We start from the raw sequence: 24,648 nt of genomic DNA on the forward strand, positions 1-24,648 counted from the left end.
ATTATGCCAGGACTCATACCATAGTAGTGTGAAATCTCCTTATGTTACCACTTTTCCACAGATCTACATGCTGGGGCTGAAGGTAGTGGTAAGCAAGAGTTCCAGAGCTAGAATGCCCTTTTGAGTCTGTACTAACCTACTAACTTGCATGTTTTAAGGGTTTTCAACAACACTTCTCGAATCTTTTCCCATACTTAGAAATGTTGGAAATTTACTCCTGACAATGGCAGACATAAACCTTCTTCCAGAGTTGGGGAAAAAGTGGTTGGAGGGAAAGTAAATTTGCAAACACTCAGATTTTTGCATAAGCAAATCTACACATGCATATTTGCTCATGCTAAAGTGCAGTTCACAAACATTTTCTAGGAGTACTATTTCTTGTCCTCCTTATGTAAATTCTTAGAAATTCACAAAACCTGTATAGCTGCACTTAATGAAAGCACATATACCATGGGTGGACTATTGAGACTTTCTTTAATTATTGGGCCTGTAATTTGGTCTGGTGTTGACCATGACCTTTTGCGTTTATTAAAATTCTGTTTCTCTCTCTCTCTCTCTCTGTATCGGCTGGCTTCACTGTGAGTGACAGCATTCTGCTCTTTCACAAGGAACATATTGGCGCACAAAGTATTTTTATACTGGAACCACTGCGCAGTCAGAGCTTACAACATTTACTTAGAGCTTTGCCCTAATAATACAGGCTTTCAATTAATGAACTATAAATATAAGTTTGAACAGCATTAACATATGGGCAAAAATCTTGCCTTAACTGTGGACAGGGCCCTTTCCTGATCCATAATGTGGTACTCCAAACTGGCAGCCAAAGGATTTGCGCTGCAGGGGGTTGGGCCTACTTGTCCCAAGGGCAAAATACACATGAAAACTTGTGGCCCTTGACCCCAAACAATTAGTCCAGGGCGTCGGGCTATATGAATTCCACATCCCTGTAGTTGGAGATAGTAATGTATTTCTTGACTAACCAAGAGATAGAAATGTATTTATTGATTCTCCAGATTCATCATGTGGTGGAGTTGTGATGGCAACACAGATGTTCCTGGTTATAGCCATGAAGAGATGATATACACTGATTGGAGCAGTAGGAGTCCTGTGGGAGAGGAATTTTCATAAAGTGACATTATTGACTGCAGACCCAGTGATAGGAATCAGAAATTCTCGAATTAGATTCTGTGATCACTCTATTTAGTTATATTGTGGATCTTGCATTGTTCTTAAGTAAATGTTTGTAGTGTTTTTTTATCAAAGTAACGATGGTATGTGGCAGTGTTGGAGTAATTTGGCTCAAGATGTTGAGTCTGTGGCATGTCTGTTTGTTTGTGTGTGGAACGTGGAAAGTAAAGCATGATTGGGTGTTTGGTATATGTTTGACTGTAGAATGGAACATGGATCAGTTGAACAGAGGGGCTGCATGGAGTAGAAAAGCAAGAAGAGAGCTGTTTTGGCACTTACCTGTCCTCTGTAACTGTGTTATTTAATGAATGTATTAATTCGGAATAAATGATGTTACAATGCAAGCCATTACAACGCATGCTTTTACTTCGTGGATTTTACAACACAGCATACCATTACAACGCAGAATCATCTAAATGCACTAAAAGATCCATTACATCGCAAACATTTACAAAGCAATGCATACTTGCATAAGGTATACAATTACAACACATTTTTTTTTAAAGCACAATAAACCCCTCGGACAGGATGCAGGGAAAATAGGGGGTTTGGGTGGTGTAGTGTATTAATACACGACTATTTAACATTAATACTGAGTATTACAATTAATACTCTCATACTGTTTTTATTTAAGGTATACTTTCCTAACCACTGGGACAGGATGCAGGGAAAATAGGGGTTTTGGATGGGGAGTGTCTTAATACACGGGTATTTAAAACTAATACTTCAGTTGCCCGTGTATTTATAAAAATACTTGAACATTAAAAATAAAAAATCTTAAAAAATATTATAATCCATTAAATACATTTAAATGTCATTTTTACAATCAATATATAATTATCAGACAAAATACATTATAATACTACTTAATAGATTACCATATAATTAAAAAACAAACAATTAAATAAAATACACATCCTTTTAAATTTACAGACATATTTTTAAAAATGAGTTCACCCCAAAAAACTATAATATGCAAAACAAAATTAAACTCCAATGAGATGCACTAATCGAAAACATAATAGATCATCCACCATTTTAACCTAAACAAAAAAAAAAGTTCTACAACACTTTCTACAATTTCATCTTAACCCGTTGGTCACCAAAATGGCAGACAATACATATTTAAAAAACATAACGAACACCTATAAATTGATAAAAATAATTATAGATTTTCACAGCATTTAAAAGACGATAAAAAATTAAGCCCAAAATATTTTTTCAATAAAATTATCGTACACCCTAAAAAAGTATAAAAGCAGCAGTATACCATTTTGAAAGCAGTGGTAAACTGACTTTCAGACACACCACACACATTTTGCCTGCCAGGAAAAACTTGACTACAAACAGTGCCATCTACAGTTCCAAATAAGTGTATCTAGTATAAATATGTCTTATATTTACATACTAATTCTTAACATTTTATTAACCAACATATACCATTTTAAATAATTTACAGATTTTTTAGAAAGAAAAGAAAATATGCTGAAAACACACCTCATGACACAGTCATTGAAAATGTAATCAATGTGAGTAACCCCGACTTTTTTTTTTTAACTTCTTTTAAATTGAACCGTACAAATATTCAAAATTATAAAAATGTACAAATGTAAAAGCCATACTGCAAACTATTTTTTTTAACAAACTACTTAAACTAATAAAAACCCAGAATGCTAGAGTGTGCCTAATTAATATTCATAATCAAACATTTGTTAACCTAATAAAAGTATTTGCGAGATCAAAAATAATATTACTACTCAAACAAATGCTTGGCTTAACTAAAATAGAGGATGATATTATTTGTAAAATAACTACTCCTACTCTATTATGTGCTATCCTTAGGGAAAATGCTGGATAATTTTTGGGTAAAATTACTAATACAACTCCTGCATGTGTTTTTATCCATGTAAAAATACAACATAGTAGTGGGGGCAAATTACTAATCTCATACGGAAATGTGCATGCCCAAAAAAAATTCTATAAGCTGGTGGGGACCAATTTACTCTTCCAACTTCAACAAAGGCATGCCTATGGAAAAATGCTGGATAGTGGTGGGGCCAAAATTACTATTCCTACTTCAACAGGTAGTTCAACATGGAAAATTCTTGATATTGTTTGGGGTAAAAGTAGTATTCCTACTCCAAGTTATGCTTGCCTCAATAAAACTGATGGATAGTGTTGGGGGCTAAAATACTATTCCTACTCCAACAGGTGCTTGCCTCAGGGAAAGTGTTGGATGGTGGTGGGGCAAAATTACTATTGCTACTTTGAACGGTGCTTGCCTCAGGGAAAGTGTTGGATGTTGGTGGGGGCAAAATTACTATTCCTACTGTGACAGGTGCTTAGCTCAGGGAAAATGGTGCATGGTGGTGGGGGCAAAATTACTATTCTTACTCCGACAGCTGCTTACATCAGGAAAAATGTTGGATGTGGTGGGTGTAAAATTACTATTCCTACTCTGACAGGTGCTTGCCTCAGGGAAAGTGTTGGATGTTGGTGGGGGCAAAAATACTATTCCTACTCCGACAGGTGCTTACCTCAGGGGAAAGTGTTGGGTGGTGGTGGGGGCAAAATCACTAATCCTACTCCGACAGGTGCTTACATCAAGTAAGTGTTGGATGGTGGTGGGGCAAAAATACTATTCCTAGTCCGATAGGTGCTTGCCTCACTGAAAGTTTTGGATGGTGATGGGCGCAGAATTACTATGCCTACTCCAACAGGTGCTTGCCAGGGAAAGTGTAGGATGGTGGTCAGGGCAAAGTTACTATTCCCACTCCAACAGATGCTTGCCTCAGGGAAATTGTAGGATAGTGTTGAGGGCAAAATTACTATTCCCTCTCCAACATGTGCTTGCCTCAGAGAAAGTGTTGGATAGTGATGGGGCCTAAATAACACCAACAGAAAAATAGAAAAAAAAAAAAATTAAGCTAAATATGAAACTATAAAAACGCAGCCAGTAATAATATTTAAAGTAGAATACAGTTTGCAAAATAGAATTTTAATGCATTTTGAGTTTTTAATCACTTTTCATTTTTTTAAATTTGCAGAATTAACATCCATAAACATGTTTTCTCTTTGATAACACAAGCAAGAAACCAAGAAACAAACAAATGTAAATATAACACAAAATAAAAATGTCAATAAAGTTAATTACCAGTAGAAACATATATCCTATTTCATTCATACAGAAAGCAATTCTCAATCAAACATCTATGCAACTGAAAACATATATTTTAAGTTAAATAAATATCTCAGTCTTCTAAAAAAAAGTTGATATATCATCAAAATAACATTTAAAATCAGAAAGGAAAATAACCTTTGAAAAAAAGCGAGACTTAGAACTGTTCATCCGTAACCAAAAAATATTCTGTTCTATTGCAGGCGAAATAATTTCAAATATCATAAATTCAAAAACAATTTTTTGTTCTCTCTTTCAGACCAAAATAAAAAGAAAAATCATCTATAAAGCCAAAAGCATCAAGAAACAGCTACAAAAAAGAATAGACATAACAACTTAACCATATTTCTCTCCCTAGAAATCTTTTTTTTAAGTATCATAACAGCAATAAAAAGCATTATTTTTTTCTCTTTCAGACCCAAAACAAAATCTTAAATGATCCTCCAAACCAAAAGCATCAAGAAACAAATTTTACAAAGGTAAGATCCTAGAAATAATAAATAATAAAACAACGTAACCATTATTATCTCCAAATAAAGCTTTTTTTTAACAAACATAACAGTAAAAGTAGATAACTAACCGCGACAAAGCCAAAATCGTTTTTTTAAATCCCGTCGCAAGAAGAAAAATAGATACCTTTCAAATCACTTTAGTTTAACAAAGTTTTTAATACATATATTTTTATAAACCTTATTAATCAAAAAGTGTTACAAAAGAAAGAGACTCGACGTGGGCCTACTACTGCAACCTGTTATGGAGTGAATTACTTGATTAACAAACAATAAAACTACCAATAAGACATTTACTACATCTATGTACCTCCCTCCTCTCTCCTTACAATAAACATTACCAATAATCTATGTATTTTATTAATTATAAATAGTCTTACCTTGACGGAGCTCTCCCTTGCATCTGATCCATTGCGCGACAATCCTCGTATTGAAGAAAGTTACGTCATGTCTTTCTGTAAAAATAAAAACAGCCATTTACTCCCATTGACTTCAATGGAAAAGCGTGGGAAACGTATGAAAATAATATTTTACATTTTTTTAATCTCCATTAAAATTTCTATGTTTTAAAAAATAAATATTATAAATAATAAACTTTCCCCCAATATTTTTGTATACATTATTTTGAATGCATGATATGTATATAAATGTTAATAAAAATCTTTTATTAATATTTCACCTATCTTGTCTTTTAACTTCATTTACATTTTTAGTTAATTAGTATATACTGTTTACATTATGTTAAACTTCTTTATACAATTATTACTTTTTCATGAAATTTAAAAATATAACTTTTTATTACTCTATAATATTTCTAAACACACTCAAAATTAAAATTACTCTTTCTATTAAAAATGAATATTAATTAGTATGTCATTTTATAAATTTGTTCCCAATTTGTTTTTACATTTTTCTATCTTATTCTTTTTTTTAGAATATTACATATATTTAATCTGTCTAAATAATAACTCAATTATTTTATTAATTAATATTTTTTAATAAACTTATTTTTCCCCTCTAACACTACTTTTAACACAAAGAATTAAATTATTTTATATATATATATTCTCTAGTATTAATTTCTAGTATTAATACCTGAGTACTAAAATAAATTACCACAAACTTTATTTAAATTACTTTATGTTTATGTAATTTAAATCTCCCTTCTAATATCACTATTATCACAATCTTATAATACTATTCTTTTTTAATATAAACTCTAGCATTAATATTTTTTTTCCTGAGTAATAAAAAAATGACTACAACTTTATTTTTTATTTTTTAAAAGTTATTCAACACTATTCTCCCTTCTAATAATAATTTATCACAAACCTTAAATTAAGATTTTTTTAAATAGTACCACAACTTTATTTTTTATTTTTTAAAAGTTATACAATACTATTCTCCATTTTTAATATTAATTTATCACAAACCTTAAATTATGATTTGTGTAAAAAAAATTACTCTAGTATTAATGTTAATACCTTAGTATTAAAATAAATTACCCCAATCCTTTCTTCTAATAATTTAATATTTATTTAATATAAATTGCCCTTTTAATGTAAACTGTGCTAAACAATTTATGTTTACAATTTTTTAATATACACTCTACTAATATTATTAATTCCTGAGTATTAAAATAAACTACCACAACCTAACAAATACTTACCATATTATACTTACCAATATGTTGTTATCGCATGCATTTTAATAGCATGTGCTGTAATGCCATGCATTGTGGTATGTGCGTTGTAATGGCATGCGATATAATGGTGTCTGCGTTGTAATAGACGCGTTGTATAGCATTACGATGTAATGTATGCGTTGTAATGGATGTCTACTATGTATTCACCGTACTGCGGTGCTTTCCATACCTTCTATGTTTGAAAGGAGCCCCTCACGTTCCGCCCACTAGGGAAATGCCAGAGAGGCAGAATGTCCAGTCTGACTATACAGGTAATATGTTGTTCAAATTAGAAGAAAAAAAAAAGCTCTCCAGCCACCGACAGCTATTTGGGAATTTTTTTCTCTTCTATAAATCCCTCATCAAAAGGTGATGTAACTACAATCAGACGACAGGGGAAGGGGGGTGTACAGGCAGTCAGCACTAAAACTCCCACCAGGCACCCTTGTCTCACAGCTGAGCAGGATGGAACATCCCCCCCACCCAAGAGACATGTGACAGCCATTTCATTGCTCCACTGTACCTTACAGGTAGGTAGCCTTCTCATGCTCACTTGCATCACCCCTGAGCAGGATGGAACACTCCCCATACCCAGAATCATGTGCCAGCATTTCATTGCTCTCCTTCACCTTACAGGTAGGTAGCCTTCTCATGCTCACTTGCATCACCCCAGAGCAGGATACAACACTCCCCCTACCGAAGAGCCATGTGTAACCTATTCCCTTCCTCTGCTCCACTTCACAGAGAGGTAGTCTTCTCAACAGGGAGGGGTGTGTGTACAGGCAGCCAGCACTGCAACTCCCACTAGGCCCCCTTGTCCCACAGCTGAGCAGGATGGAACACTCCCCACAACCACAACCATGTGACAGACATGCCATTGCTCACTTCAAACTTACAGGTAGGTAGACATCTTAACAGGGAGGGGTGTTTGTGGATGGGAAGCCAGCACTACAACTCCCACCAGACCCCCTTGTCCCACAGCTCAGCAGGATGGAGCTCCCCCCAGCCAGAACCATGTGACAGATATTGCATTGCTCTCCTCAAACTTACAGATAGGTAGCCATCTTATGCTCTCTTGCCCCACCCTGAGCAGGATGGTACTCTCCCCCATCCATGAGGCATGTGTAGCCTATTCCCTTCTGCTGCTCCACTTCACAGGGAGGCAGCCATCTTAACAGGGAGGGGTGTTTGTGGGTAGGAAGGCAGCGCTACAACTCCCACCAGGCCCCCTTGTCCCACAGCTCAGCAGGATGGAACACTCCCCCTGCCAGTATCATGTGACAGACATTGCATTGCTCTATTCAAACTCACAGGTAGGTAGCCATCTTATGCTTTCTTGTCCCACCCCTGAGCAGGATGGAACACTCCCCCATCCAAGAGCCATGAATAACCTATTTCCATCCTCTACTCCTCTTCACAGGGAGGCAGTCATCCTAACAGTGAGGAGTGTTTGTAGGTGGGAAAGCAACACTACAACTCCCACCAGGCCCCCTTGTCCCACAGCACAGCAGGATGGAACATTCCCCACACCCACAACCATGTGACAGACATTGCATTGCTCTCTTCAAACTTGCAGGTAGGTAGCTATCTTAACAGGGAGGGGTGTTTGTGGGTGGGAAGGCAGCACTCCAACTCCTACCACTGCCCCTTGTCTCACAGCTGAGCAGGATGGAATACTCCCCACATACAGAACCATTGACAGACATTGCATTGCTCTCTTCAAACGTACAGGTAAGTAGCCATCTTATGCTCTCCTGTCCTACCACTGAGCAGGATGGAACACTCGCCCATCCAAGAGGCATGTGTAGCCTATTCCCTTCCTCTGCTCCACTTCAGAGGGAAGCACCCATCCTAACTGGGAGGGGGTTTGTGGGTGGGAAGCCAGCACTACAACTCCCACCAGGCCCGCTTATCCCACCGCTCAGCAGGATGGTATACCCTCCCCAGCACTACAACTCCCTTCAGGCCCCCTTGTCCCACAGCTCGGCAGGATGGTACACCCCCACACCCAGAACCATGGGGCAGCATTTCCCCTCATCTGTGTCACTGAACAGGTAAGTAGACAGTGCAAGCAACCTGCCATTTCTCTCAAACAGAATGGAGCCATATGACCACACCAGCTCTCACATGTCACCCAACTTGGAATAGATCCAATAGCTTCTTCCAGTGTGCAGAGAGGTAAGCGTATGTAATAGTCACTGAAAACAAAGATTGACTCACCAAGTCACATGCTGAAGAAATTCATGCATGGTCAGTTGGTAAAAGAAAGTAAAGTACATAATATGACAAAAGTGTGCATAAGATTACAATGGCTAGTTCTTGCTCAGATGAACCATCTACCATGCAGAGCAAATTAAAAAGTCGCTTCACATACAGTTGATGTGCTGAAAGTCGTTAGATGACGACATGTCCTTGTAATCACACAATCTGTACGTGGAACATGGTATCTATTTACATGTCACACCATGGAAAATTAATGTAGATACCTCCATGTCATGATGTGCAGTTCCTTGCAGCCATACAAAGGGATATCAATGTAAACTGTGTGATGTATCACATGTAACATCCAAACATCTAACACCAAGCTATTGGGGTGCACTTCAGTGATGATTACACCTCTGTTCAACAGACCCACAATTAACTGCTGCAGAAGACAACACCGTATCTGGTAAGGTGGCGGCACTACTTCTTATATCCCACCGAAACGCGTGTCAACATATTTTGTTTAGATTCTACTGAACACAACTACTCTACATGGGTTTAAAGGCGATCGCCACCGCATCATAATTGGGCGGAACACTTGACCCTACACCCTGGGTTTGGAGGCGAACGCCACCGCATCATAACAGGGCGGAACACATAACCCCAGACCCTGGGTTTAGAGGCGAACGCCTCTGCATCATAATAGGGCGGAACACATAACCCCAGAGCCTGGGTTCAAAGGCGATTGCCACTGCATTATAATAGGGTGGAACACTTGACCCTAGATGCTGGGCTTGAAGGCGATTGACGCCGCATCATAATAGGGCGGAACATATAACTCTAGACCCTGGGTTTGAAGGCGAACACCGCCGCATTATAATAGGGCGGAACACACAACCACAGACCCTGGGTTTGAAGGCGATCGCCGCTGCATCATAATTGGGCGGAACACATAACCCCAGAGCCTGGGTTTAGAGGCGATCGCTGCCGCATCATAATAGGGCGGAACATATAACTCTAGTCCCTGGGTTTGAAGGCGAACACCGCCGCATTATAATAGGGCGGAACACATAACCCTGGACCCTGGGTTTGAAGGCGAACACCACCGCATCATAATTGGGCGGAACACACAACCCCAGACCCTGGGTTTGTAGGTGATTGCCACTGCATCCTAATTGGGCGGAACATATATCCCCTGACCCTGGGTTTGAAGGCGATCGCCGTCGCATCACAATAGAGCAGAACACATAACCCCAGGCCCTGGGATTGAAGGCGATCGCAGCCGCATCATAATAGGGAGGAACACCTAATCCCAGACCCTGGGTTTGGAGGCGAATGCCACCGCATTATAATAGGGTGAAACACATAACCCTAGACCCTGGGTTTGAAGGTGAACTCCCACCGCATCATAATATGTCTGACCACACAACCCCAGACCCTGGGTTTGAAGGCGATCGCCATTGCATCATAATATGGCGGAACACACAATCCCAGACCCTGTGTTTGAAGGTGATCGCCGCCGCATCATAATACGGTGGAACACATAACCCCAAACCCTGGGTTTGACGGCGATCACTGCCGCATCATAATAGGGCAGAACACATAACCCCAGACCCTGGGTTTGAAGGCTATTGCCACTGCATCATAATAGGGCGGAACACATAACCCCAGACCCTGGGATTGAAGGCGATCGCTGCCGCATCATAATAGGGCAGAACACATAACCCCAGACTATGGGTTTGGAGGTGAACGCCACCACATCATAATAGGGCAGATCACATAACCCCAGACCCAGGGTTTGGAGGAGAACCCCACCGCATCATAATAGAGCAGAACACATTTCCCCAAGACCCTGGGTATAGAGGCGAATGCCACCGTACCATAATAGGGCGGAACACATAACCCCAGACCCTGGGTTTAGAAGCGAACGCCACGCATCATAATAGGGCGGAACACATAACCCCAGAACCTGGGTTTAGAGGCGATCACCACCGCATCGTAATAGGTTAGAACACTTAACCCGAAAGCCTTGGTTTAAAGGCGATCGCCACCGCATCATAATAGGGCGGAACACATAACCCTAGAGCCTGGGTTTTAAAAGCGATTGCCACCGCCTCATAATAGGGCGGAACACTTGACCCTACACCCTGGGTTTGGAGGCGAACGCCACCCCATCATAATAGGATGGAACACATAACCCCAGACCCTGGGATTGAGGTCGATCGCCGCCGCATCATAATAGGGCGGAACACATTACCCCCAGACCCTGGGTTTGGAGGCGAACGCCACCGCATCATAATAGGGTGGAACACATAAACCCAGACCCAGGGTTTGGAGGCAAATGCCACGCATCATAATAGGGCAGAACACATAACCCCAGACATTGTGCTTAGAGGCGATCATCACCGCATCATAATTGGGTAGAACACTTAACCCCAAAGCCTGGGTTTGGAGGCGAACGCCACCCCATCATAATAGGATGGAACACATAACCCCAGACCCTGGGATTGAGGTCGATCGCCACCGCATCATAATATGGCAAAACACATTTCCCCAGATCCTAGGTTTGGAGGCGAATGCAACCGCATCATAATAGGGCGGAATAAATAACCACAGACCCTGGGTTTAGAAGCGAATGCCACGCATCATAATAGGGCAGAACACATAACCCCAGACATTGTGCTTAGAGGCGATCATCACCGCATCATAATTGGGTAGAACACTTAACCCCAAAGCCTGGGTTTAGAGGCGAACGACTCTGCATCATAATAGGGCGGAACACATAACCCCAGACCCTGGGTTTAGAGGCGATCGCCACCGCATCACAATTGGGCAGAACACATAACCCCAGAGCCTGGGTTCAAAGGCGATTGTCACCGCATTATAATAGGGTGGAACACTTGACCCTAGACCCTGGGTTTGAAGACGATTGCCGCCGCATCATAATAGGGCGGAACACATAACCCTAGACCCTGGGTTTAAAGGCGAACGCCGCCGTATTATAATAGGGCGGAACACACAACCACAGACCCTGGGTTTGAAGGCGATCACCGCTGCATCATAATTGGGTGGAACACATATCCCCAGACCCTGTGTTTGAAGGTGATCGCCGCCGCATCATAATAGTGCGGAACACACTGGGTTTGAAGGCGATCGCCACCGCATCATAATAGGGCGTAACACATATCCCCAGAGCCTGGGTTTAGAGGCGATCGCCACTGCATCATAATAGGGCAGAACACATAACCCGAGAACTTGGGTTTAAAGGCGATCGCCGCCACATCATAATAAGGCGGAACACATAACCCTGGACCCTGTGTTTGAAGGCGAATGCCACCGCATCATAATAGGGCGGAACACACAATCTCAGACCCTGGGTTTGAAGGTGATTGCCACTGCATCCTAATTGGGCGGAACACATATCCCCTGACCCTGGGTTTGAAGGCGATCGCCATCGCATCACAATAGGGTGGAACACATAACCCCAGACCCTGGGATTGAATGCGATCGCCGCCGCATCATAATAGGGAGGAACACCTAATCCCAGACCCTGGGTTTGGAGGCGAATGCCACCGCATTATAATAGGGTGAAACACATAACCCTAGACCCTGGGTTGGAAGGCGAACGCCCACCGCATCATAATATGTCTGACCACACAACCCCAGACCCTGGGTTTGAAGGCGATGGCCATCGCATCATAATATGGCGGAACACACAATCCCAGACCCTGTGTTTGAAGGTGATCGCCGCCGCATCATAATACATAACCACAGACATTGTGTTTAGAGGCGATGATCATCGCATCATAATAGGGTAGAACACTTAACCCCAAAGCCTGGGTTTAGAGGCGATCGCCACCGCATCATAATAGGGCGGAACACATAACCCTAGAGCCTGGGTTTAAAAGGCGATTGCCACTGCTTCATAATAGGGTGGAACACTTGACCCAACACCCTGGGTTTGGAGGCGAACGCCACCCCATCATAATAGGGCGGAACACATAACCCCAGACCCTGGGTTTATAGGCAAACTCCACTGCATTATAATAGGGTGGAACACATAACCCCAGACCCTGGGTTTGAAGGCGATCACTGCCGCATAATAATAGGGCAGAACACATAACCCCAGACCCTGGGTTTGAAGGCTATCGCCACTGCATCATAATAGGGCGGAACACATAACCTCAGACCCTGGGATTGAAGGCGATCACTGCCGCATCATAATAGGGCAGAACACATAACCCCAGACTATGGGTTTGGAGGTGAACGCCACCACATCATAATAGGGCAGAACACATAACCCCAGACCCAGGGTTTGGAGGCGAACGCCACCGCATCATAATAGGGCAGAACACATTTCCCCAAGACCCTGGGTTTGGAGGCGAACGCCACCGCATCATAATAGGGCGGAACACATAACCTCAGACCGTTGGTTTAGAAGCGAACGCCACGCATCATAATAGGGCGGTACACATAACCCCAGAACCTGGGTTTAGAGGCGATCATTACCGCATCATAATAGGTTAGAACACTTTACCCCAAAGCCTGGGTTTAGAGGCGATCGCCACCGCATCATAATAGGGCGGAACACATAACCCTAGAGCCTGGGTTTTAAAAGCGATTGTCACCGCATCATAATAGGGTGGAACACTTGACCCTATACCCTGGGTTTGGAGGCGAACGCCACCCCATAATAATAGGGCAGAACACATTACCCCCAGACCCTGGGTTTGGAGGCGAACGCCACCGCATCATAATAGGGAAGAACACATAAACCCAGACCCAGGGTTGGAGGCAAATGCCACCGCATCATAATAGGGCAGAACACATTTCCCCAGACCCTAGGTTTGGAGGCGAACGCAACCGCGTCATAATAGGGCGGAACACATAACCCCAGACCCAGGGTTTGGAGGCGAACGCCACCGCATCATAATAGGGCGGAACTCATAACCCCAGACCCTGGATTTAGAAGCGAACGCCACGCATCATAATAGGGCGGAACACATAACCCCAGAACCTGGGTTTAGAAGCGATCACCACCGCATTATAATAGGTTAGAACACTTAACCCCAAAGCCTGGGTTTGGAGGTGAACGCCACCGCATCATAATAGGGCGGAACACATAACCCTAGACCCTAGGTTTAAAGGAGATCACTGCCATATCATTATAGGGCGGCACACTTGACCATAGGCCCTGGGTTTGAAGGTGATCGCCACCGCATTATAATAGGGCGGAACACATAACTCCAGACCCTGGGATTGAGGGCGATCGCCGTTGCATCATAATAGGGTGGAACACATAACCCCAGACCCTGGGATTGAAGGCGATCCCCACCGCATCATAATAGGGTGGAACACATAACCCCAGACCCTGGGTTTGAAGGCGATCACTGCCGCATAATAATAGGGCAGAACACATAACCCCAGACCCTGGGTTTGAAGGCTATCGCCACTGAATCATAATAGGGCGGAACACATAACCCCAGACCCTGGGTTTAGAGGCGATTGTCACCGCATTATAATAGGGTGGAACACTTGACCCTAGACCCTGGGTTTGAAGGCGAACGCCGCCGCATCATAATAGGGCGGAACACACTGGGTTTGAAGGCGATCGCCACCGCAGCATTCTAGGGCAGAACACATATCCCCAGAGCCTGGGTTTAGAGGCGATCGCCACTGTATCATAATAGGGCAGAACACATAACCCGAGAACTTGGGTTTAAAGGCGATCGCCGCCGCATCATAATAGGGCGGAACACATAACCCTGGACCCTGGGTTTGAAGGTGATTGCCACTGCATCCTAATTGGGCGGAACACATATCCCCTGACCCTGGGTTTGAAGGCGATCACTGCCGCATAATAATAGGGCAGAACACATAACCCCAGACCCTGGGTTTGAAGGCTATCGCCACTGAATCATAATAGGGCGGAACACATAACCCCAGACCCTGGGTTTAGAGGCGATTGTCACCGCATTATAATAGGGTGGAACACTTGACCCTAGACCCTGGGTTTGAAGGCGAACGCCGCCGCATCATAATAGGGCGGAACACACTGGGTTTGAAGGCGATCGCCACCGCAGCATTCTAGGGCAGAACACATATCCCCAGACCCTGTGTTTAAAGGCGATCGCCATCGCATCACAATAGGGCGGAACACATAACCCCAGACTCTGGGATTGAATGCGATCGCCGCCGCATCATAATAGGGAGGAACACCTAATCCCAGACCCTGGGTTTGGAGGCGAATGCCACCGCATTATAATAGGGTGAAGCACATAACCCTAGACCCTGGGTTGGAAGGCGAACGCCCACCGCATCATAATATGTCTGACCACACAACCCCAGACCCTGGGTTTGTGTGGTCAGGTTTGTTTCGATCGCTATCTGTAGTATACTGCTCAGCCAGGATGTGTTTATATTAGAATGTTCAAGGTTAGAATGTTGATGATTGAGTCAGTTGCTGAATGGGCTGAGCAGATACAGACCGCTCCTGGTGGGGCTCTTCTATTATTCAACTTAATACCAAAAAAACCTACATGAAAACTACCAAGACTGGACTGCTTCTTGTAACATTACATTTGGCGACGATTTGGAAAGTCCCTGCGCGTCTACTTCCAAGAAACCTCAAGATAAAGCTACCTCAAGATTAAAACCTTATGATGCAGCAGCTCAACTTCTCTGGCACTACGAGCCCCACCAGTGACCCTCCACCGGTCGCCCTCAACTCCAAAGTGCCACTTTCCACCTACGGATTCTGCTGCCTTCCAGTTCCTTTCCATAGCTTCCTTTCCTCATGCCAGTTCCTGCCTGCATGCCAACTACTGCGACACCGTTCACCCTCAACTACAAAGGGCCACTTCCTTCCTGCAGATCTCCCTACCTCGTTTCTACCTACAATTCCTGCCTGCATGCCTTTTCCGGGTCTCTACTGCTTGTTTTCCCAGCTGACTGCTTCATCGGAGTAATGTCTCCTTCGTTCTGCCACTACTTGCCGCAAGTAAACCTTTACTTTCAATATCGGCGAAGGAGGTTTGAAGCCAGGGAAAAATTCACATGACAAGAGGCCGTTTCACAAGCTCAAGAGCCATCTGTTTTGTCAATTTCACACCTCGACAATTTAAACAGCAGTCTAATTTTCTTTGTTTTTAAAACGGAACTATATATATATTTGCTGCCATCTACTGGAGGTTAGTGGGAATTTTATTTGCCTGCAAATTCGTTTTCTTGAAGGAAAATTTTCCCGTTCTCCTTTCACTCCGGTAATTAGTCTCATGCGACATTTGAAAACGGCGCAGATGCTCCATTTGTGTGCTAATTTCTCTCGGTGAAGGTGACATTGACATTTTAGGGCTGATTTAATACTTTGAGTTATCTTGCCAATTTTACTTCGTTTTTATCATTGCCAGTTTAACCACTGCCTTACATTTTAAAATTGCCACGAGCTTTCATCACAGAGCGCGCACTACCTTACCTCATTTCAGCCTTTTCAGCGATGTCTTCTTTCACTCCTCTGTGACGTTGACGGTTCAAGATGTTTCCTGCTGTTTGGCGCTTTGAAGCACAGTATTGCTGGGAGCCATCCGGCGTGGCGTCACCGTGCGTGCCGCCATTTTGGGATTGCCCCTAAACCCTGCCAACCACGTTTCTTCTGCCGAACCACGTTTTCATTTGTATCAATAAAGCGTGAGGCTGGATATGTTTGCCATACTTTCTCCCTGGTGCGCCTTCGTATGCATCCACATTCCTCTGCAGACGAGGGTTTTGTTTTATTTTATGGACATCGGATCATTCCAGTGGACTCTCGTGCCCCTATGCAGGTACTGTTTCGTTTCTTTAAAACTAATCCTGCATTTGTTTTTGAGTCTTTCCTTCTCTGATAAACAACCTTGGCAACTTTTGGGTTCACGAAGATCTGATGCTTCCATTTGGAAAATTAAGCATCGTGTTGGGTGCGTTGTTTTTAATGGAACCTTGCTTGTTAAAACTCCTGCCTGTTCAACTATACTACAATTGGTGCGCGCAGTCAAAGTACTGAACTTCCACTAGGAACTTCAAGTTCACTCGATTTTTTTGACACACCTCTTCTTAGCAGAGTGCCTCTAAGTTCAAATTTACTATGCTCTGTGCATCTTGCAGTGCTGCAATTTCCTCCATTCTCAAAATGTGTATTTTATGGTGTTTTTACTGTTATAATTGCATTATCATATTTTATTTCTATGTACACTGCTTTATGTGGTCCTCCTCCACATCCATCTCACATTTTCTTGTAACACATTGTGCCGTGTGCCCCTTCCGCACACCCTTCGCCCCAACTTCCTTTGGGGGTTTTCAATGTTTAAGGTACTTTATACTACAGTGCTTATTTACATTATGATACTTTATGTTGCTTTACAGCGCCTTCTTCCTAAGCTCCTAGGAGAATTTTCCAAAGGCATGTTTCACAATAGTATAGCATTCATATTTGTTACTTACATTATGTTTAATTGCTTGCATATCCCCTGTTCATGGGATATATGACAGTCTGTAATTTCACCTTACATGGTACCTGTATGTGATTTTACATTTTGCTACTGTCTAGTGGATTTATTTTCAAAAATCCACCTAGGTGTATCACACACACCTCCCTTACATGTTTAATGTGCTTTTCCTTTCTTTCTTCTACACTTACTGTTCTTTTCCATTTTCTTTCTGCTCGCCTCCTTCACAATGGTTTGGCCAACCAGTGTGCCCTGGTGGTGATTTATATGTCAACTTCTTATTCTTGTTTTTGCGCCTCCCTTGCCGCGCAAACTTCTTCCTCATTTCCTTGCTTGTTTTTCCCCACAGTACTTTTCCCTTACAACTTTGTCTTATTCACATCTGTTGTCTCCGTTAAAGGGGGAAGAAGGGTTCTATACATGCTTTGCTTTCATTGTTCATACTTCTGTGCTTTTCTCAGTGCTTTTCTTTTAAAAAGTTCAAAACGTATTACACATTCATTAGGCATTTTAAAACTTATCATTATTTCAATACGTGTTTTAAAATGTATTACTTGTCACATCACTTCAAGATTTATTCACCTTATCATCTGATCGTAACCTTTTGTTGTTCCTCTTTGAAGTCTCCTTTCTCATTGCAAAGAAGGGAGAAGATGTAGTGTACTGCTCAGCCCGGATGTGTTTATATTAGAATGTTCAAGGTTAGAATGTTGATGATTGAGTCAGTTGCTGAATGGGCTGAGCAGATACAGACCGCTCCTGGTGGGGCTCTTCTATTATTCAACTTAATACCAAATAAACCTACATGAAAACTACCAAGACTGGACTACTTCTTGTAACATTACACCATCGCATCATAATATGGCGGAACACACAATCCCAGACCCTGTGTTTGAAGGTGATCGCCGCCGCATCATAACACATAACCCCAGACATTCTGTTTAGAGGCGATCATCATCGCATCATAATAGTGTAGAACACTTAACCCCAAAGCTTGGGTTTAGAGGCGATCGCCACCACATCATAATAGGGCGGAACACATAACCCTAGAGCCTGGGTTTAAAAGGCGATTGCCACTGCTTCATAATAGGGTGGAACACTTGACCAACACCCTGGGTTTGGAGGCGAACGCCACCCCGTCATAATAGGGCGGAACACATTACCCCCAGACTCTGGGTTTGGAGGCGAACGCCACCGCATCATAATAGGGAAGAACACATAAACCCAGACCCAGGGTTGGAGGCAAACGCCACCGCATCATAATAGGGCAGAACACATTTCCCCAGACCCTAGGTTTGGAGGCGAACGCAACCGCATCATAATAGGGCGGACATAACCCCAGACCCAGGGTTTGGAGGTGAACGCCACCGCATCATAATAGGGCAGAACACATTTCCCCAAGACACTGGGTTTGGAAGCGAACGCCACCGCATCATAATATGGCGGAACACATAACCCCAGACCCTGGGTTTAAAAGCGAACGCCACGCATCATAATAGGGCAGAAAACATAACCCCAGAACCTGGGTTTAGAAGCGATCACCACCGCATTATAATAGGTTAGAACACATAACCCCAGAACCTGGGTTTAGAAGCGATCACCACCGCATTATAATAGGTTAGAACACTTAACCCCAAAGCCTGGGTTTGGAGGTGAACGCCACCGCATCATAATAGGGCGGAACACATAACCCCAGACCCTGGGTTTAGAGACGAACGCCACTGCATCAATAATAGGGCAGAACACATAACCCCAGACCCTAGGTTTAAAGGAGATCACTGCCATATCATTATAGGGCGGCACACTTGACCATAGACCCTGGGTTTGAAGGTGATCGCCACCGCATCATAATAGGGCGGAACACATAACACCAGACCCTGGGATTGAGGGCGATCGCCGTTGCATCATAATAGGGTGGAACACATAACCCCAGACCCTGGGTTTGAAGGTGATCGCCACCACATCATAATAAGGCAGAACACATAGGGTCTGGGGTTATGTGTTCCGCCCTATTATGTTCTTATTGTTAAACCTTGTGACGAAGGTGGGGGCGAATGCCACCGCATTATAATAGGGTGAAACACATAACCCTAGACCCTGGGTTGGAAGGCGAACGCCCACCGCATCATAATATGTCTGACCACACAACCCCAGACCCTGGGTTTGAAGGCGATCGCCGCCGCATCATAATAGGGTGGAACACATAACCCCAGACCCTGGGTTTGATGGCGATCACTGCCGCATAATAACTGGGCAGAACACATAACCCCAGACCCTGGGTTTGACGGCTATCGCCACTGCATCATAATAGGGCGGAACACATAACCCCAGACCCTGGGATTGAAGGCGATCGCTGCTGCATCATAATAGGGCAGAACACATAACCCCAGACTATGGGTTTGGAGGTGAACGCCACCACATCATAATAGGGCAGAACACATAGGGTCTGGGGTTATGTGTACCACCCTATTATGATCTTATTGTCAAACCTTGTGACGAAGGTGGGGGAATAACAGTTATGAATAAAATTGATTATGACAACAAGATCTTGGACATGTTGGCAGTTCCTGAACACTATAAAAAATCACACCCGAGAGAACTAGCAAAATTGAACACCCACATCCAAGAAGTGACACATAGAGCTTTAGATCATGGACTAATTTGTCAAGAAGGGTACACTTTCTTGAACAAATCTTGCCCTACGATTCCAGCTTACGGGGTTCCCAAGACTCACAAAAACGTGCTTGATCCGCCGTTACGCCCTATCATCTCCACCATTTGCTCTAGCACAGAGCCCCTAACTAAATATGTTGATTCCTACCTATGTCCCCAAACTCAAAACTATGCCTCATAGATCCGTGACACAGGGGATATTATAAATAAAATTGAGGGCATTCCATACAATCCCAATACCAACATACTGGTAATGCTTCACATTGAGGCGTTGTACACCAAAATCCCTCAATGTCAAGCATTGCTGGCAGTGGCATCTCTCCTTCAACAGTCCCCAGGAGAAAGACCTGATGGCTTTATCCTTGAATTTCTGGAGATAGCTCTAATGAACAATTTCTTTGATTTCAATGGACTTATTTACCAACAAATTAAGGGCACTATGTTATGTTATGTTATGAGTTTTTGTATAATGTGACAGCTGCCCCAGCAAAAAGGCATCCCGGCGCAGAACAGCATAGAAATTGCCACGCACAGAAGGGCACAGAAAGGCCTACGGAAAGGGGAAGAGAAAAGTTTTAATGGCTTTCCTGAATTAATTACTCAGCCCCCGTATGTGGGCCGGCAAAGAATTCCAAAGGATAGCAGCTTTATTCCGAAAGGCATTGGCCCATAGAACGGAGCGGACGCGTGGGGGTGTAGGGTAGAAGTAGGTCGATCAGGATTTCCAGAGATGCCAATTTCAGTATTTTAAAGGCTGTACAAAGTGCCTTGAACTCGATTCGCCTATCCACAGGCAACTAATGGAGACGGCGAGTAGCACTTGTCACTGAGCAGGCTCTGCGCAGACAGAAGAGAGATCTTGCAGCCACATTCTGGACTCTCTGTAGCCTTTGTATTTCTGACTTACTGACTCCCAGATACAATGAACTGGCATAGTCGAGTCTTGACATGATCAATGCCCGGATGATGATCTGCCTAGTAGGGGCATCAAAGAAGCCCAGGATGGGTTTGAGACCACGCAACAGACCAAAGCAGGTTCCCGCCACCTTTTTGGTTTGAGTCTGAAAGTTAAGCGAAGCGCCCAGCTAAACCAATAAGTTCTTCACTACAGGCTTAGAGGCAGGGGCAGTATGGGGGTTTCCTGTGTGCCGAGGATAGCAAACAGCAACATGGGTGAATGGGAGTTGAAAAATGTCTTCAATGAAGCGGCCTTTTTTCAAAAATGTCAGCATTGGAGGCGTTTTATTGACGACATTTTCTTGGTTGGGAAGGGTGGCACTGACACATTGCATGAGTACATTTTGTGGCTCAATGCCAGCGACAGCAATCTAAAGTTCACTGCCAAATCTTCATCCATCGGTAGAGGTGGAATTTTTGGATATCCTTATTTCTGAATGTAATAACACATTACAAGTGAGTCTATTTAGAAAGACTACCGCCAAGAGCACCTTCTTACAATACGATAGCTTCCACCCCACCTGCCAGAAAGATTCATTCCCATTTGGTGAATTTCTGCGGGTGAGGCGTAATTTTACAAATAGGGATGAGTTTCATAAACATGGAGATGCTCTAAAGGCACGCTTTCTAGCCCGTGGTTACCCATATAGGCTAGTAAGACATGCATTTAAAAGGGCGAAGTATTATAACCGCGATGCCCTATTACAAGGCATGCATCGTACACCTCAAGACCAAGTCACATGTGTCATTAACCATTCCCATCTAAATTATAAAATCAAGAATGTCATTCACAAGAATTGGAAGATCTTGAATACAAATGAGAATGAATCACAACTTCAACCACCTTTGGTGGCTTACAGGAGAAATCGCAACATGCATGATATATTGGTGCATACAAGACCTCAGTCACCAAGCATCAGACCATCATCACTGGACTACCTCGAATTTTAGGCAACCACAAATGTAGATTGTGCCATGCTTGTTATACGGCCTTAGTCACAGAGAATCTGACCTATAAAGGTCACAACATAAAGCTAAGAGAACTTACTAATTGCAGGAGCCATAACATCATATATATACTATTGTGTCCGTGTGATTTGGCGTACGTTGGTGAGAGGGGGAGAGAGTTCCGTACAAGATTCAGTGAGCATAAATGTGCTATTCGTACACGCAAGATCACGGCTACTATAGTTCAATACATCTTGGATCAGCAACACTCTGAAAAGGACATTAGGTGGTGTATTTTCGAGAAAGTGAAATGCCAGGCAGGATTACCAATAGAAACCACTCGAGAAAGAAGGGAAACTGTCACAAATACTCATTGTAAATAAACACTCTTTACACATCTATGTCTTTGTGTCAGTTCCATGTTTATCACAGTATGTTCAATGTTGACTCAGATTCCAATGTACTAGAAGCTCTGATTGTGGCAAGGCATTGAGAGGCTGAAGGGACCGAGAAAGACACAAGAGAACAACATTTACTAGTCAGGTGATAGCATCACAGCCAGTACACAACACTAGTTATCAAGGTACACAAACCAGCACACATTACAATGAGAAACAATATCAACATAGACATCATGTGGCTGGTCATAACTACCCTGTGCCACAAACATCAGCCAATAGCTCAGAGACAACAACAGGCAGCAGTCAAAAAGCTCTTCTAGGCCTTGTCACTACCATCAAAGACAGCAGACAATGTCACTGTTGTACAATGTCACTCACACTCAAGGGAAGTAGTTTTAATGACCTGTTGACGCAGGTCGACACCTTCCTCCTCTCCTCTATCATCGTCACGGGACTTGTCTGGGTTTGCAGGGGGGGCATCTGCTGCTCATCATCATCCAGGAGCAGGGGGATCTTGTTGCACAAGGCCAAGTTGTGAAGCATGCAGGATGCAACTATGATCCGACACACCTTTTGGGGAGGGTAGAGCAGTGCACCTCCACTCTTGTCCAGACACCGAAATCTAGACTTCAGGAGACCAAAAGTACGCTCCACCACACATGGTGTCCTCCCATGTGCATCATTGCAGCTGACTTCACCCGGGGTCCTGGGTTTCCTCAGTGGGCTCAGCAACCAAGGCCGGTTGGGATATGCAGAGTCACCTGGGTGTGAGATACACAGGCCAATTTTGTAATATAACTAGCTGAGGACAGCATGTCACACATACAGCACACTACTTGACTTTGCGTACTCACCAACAAACCACGCACGCACCTGATGCAGATTTGCCATCACCTGTGGTACGATGCTGTTACGCAGTATGTAGGAGTCATGTGGTGATCATGGAAATCTGGCACAGACATGTGAGAAAATCATATCTGCTTGGCATACCACTTGCACATTAATGGAATGGAAAAGCTTCCTCTTCCTGTATATGTGCTCACGTACCTGTGGTGGAACCAGGCCAACATGTGTGCAGTCAACATTAGGGATGTGGGCAAGGTCATAAAAATCACCCTTCACAGCTGCCAATTCATTACTCCTGGGAAAATGGATGTAGCGGTCCTTGTATGTCATCGCGATCGCGAATCTACTTGTTGCTGGGAATTGTAGTTCAAACTATCATCTGGCTACATAGAACCGGTACGCAATGTAAATCAAGCCCATCAAGATCATATGCGATTCATAGAGGCGAAACTAGTAAAAGAGATTAGTTAGCAAAATAATGATATTTAGAGCATAGCAGGAGCCAATTCAGAAAATCATTGTGTTCCGCGGAACTACCAATCTCACCAAAAACCATGGGAAATGTAGTTCTAAAGGAGACACCCGGGCAGTGGTTCGCGGCTAGTATCGGCTTTATACAAGTAGTAGTAAATTTCTTGAAGTTATGCTCAACACTGTAGCTCCTCTGTGCCGGTTGAGATATCTCTTCAAAAACTTGAAAGTATAGATACCAAAAACGCGTCCGTTAAGTAGAACTACTGAAGTGACTAAGGTTCATGGGAGATGAAGTTCAAAACGCGCTCAACAAGTGAGACTACTAGATGGGTGATGGCTCATGTGAATATTGATTATAAGGGCACCCCAGGTGGTCTAGAATAATGGCTAGTGGAGCTTTCATAGGTGTGCCTGGCTGTAAAACGATTATGGAAGAACTAAGCCCAGTATGACAGCTGTGCAATATACGCACTGTGAAAAATTAGCTAATCAGTGTACCAAATTCGAGTAATGTAAAGTACACAATGGCGTGTCGACTGTAGAAAAACTATAAAAGATTAATTAGATCACGTGAGCATGCTACAACTGGTGTGATATCTATAGTGCCACATACATGCTACTGAGGCCAGTGGAGGCGAAATAACCAATACAGTATGAAGACAAGTGTGTACTAAAACAGCACACTTCTACTTCTTAGGTCAGGTCAACGCCACATATCTAATACTAGTTATGTACCAAAAGATGGGCAAGAAATTACTGGCCCATCATGTATACCTTAATGAATATATGAAGAGAGAAGGATTACTGTGCACACAATTAACCTGAGTCTTTAGAAAAGAATTCAAAGAGAGGCCCAAGGAATCTCACCATTGAGACCTGTTTTGTCACATTGCAGTTTGAATACCCAACGTTGTTCTTTCATAAAAAGAAATTTGGATATAACTGTTATGTGTGCAGAAATGCAGGGACGTGACTCCTTCACTTCAAGGGAGATTCCTTCAGGTGTCTTTGATGCCCACAGGCCTTGGGAGGTTCCTATATGGTGCACAGGCACAGACGATACAGCAGACTGGAAGGGAGACGAAGTCGATCCCAAACAAAGTCCAGT

Source organism: Triturus cristatus, chromosome 3_1 (assembly GCF_964204655.1).
Source record: "Triturus cristatus chromosome 3_1, aTriCri1.1, whole genome shotgun sequence".
NCBI classification, from domain to species: Eukaryota; Metazoa; Chordata; class Amphibia; order Caudata; family Salamandridae; genus Triturus; species Triturus cristatus.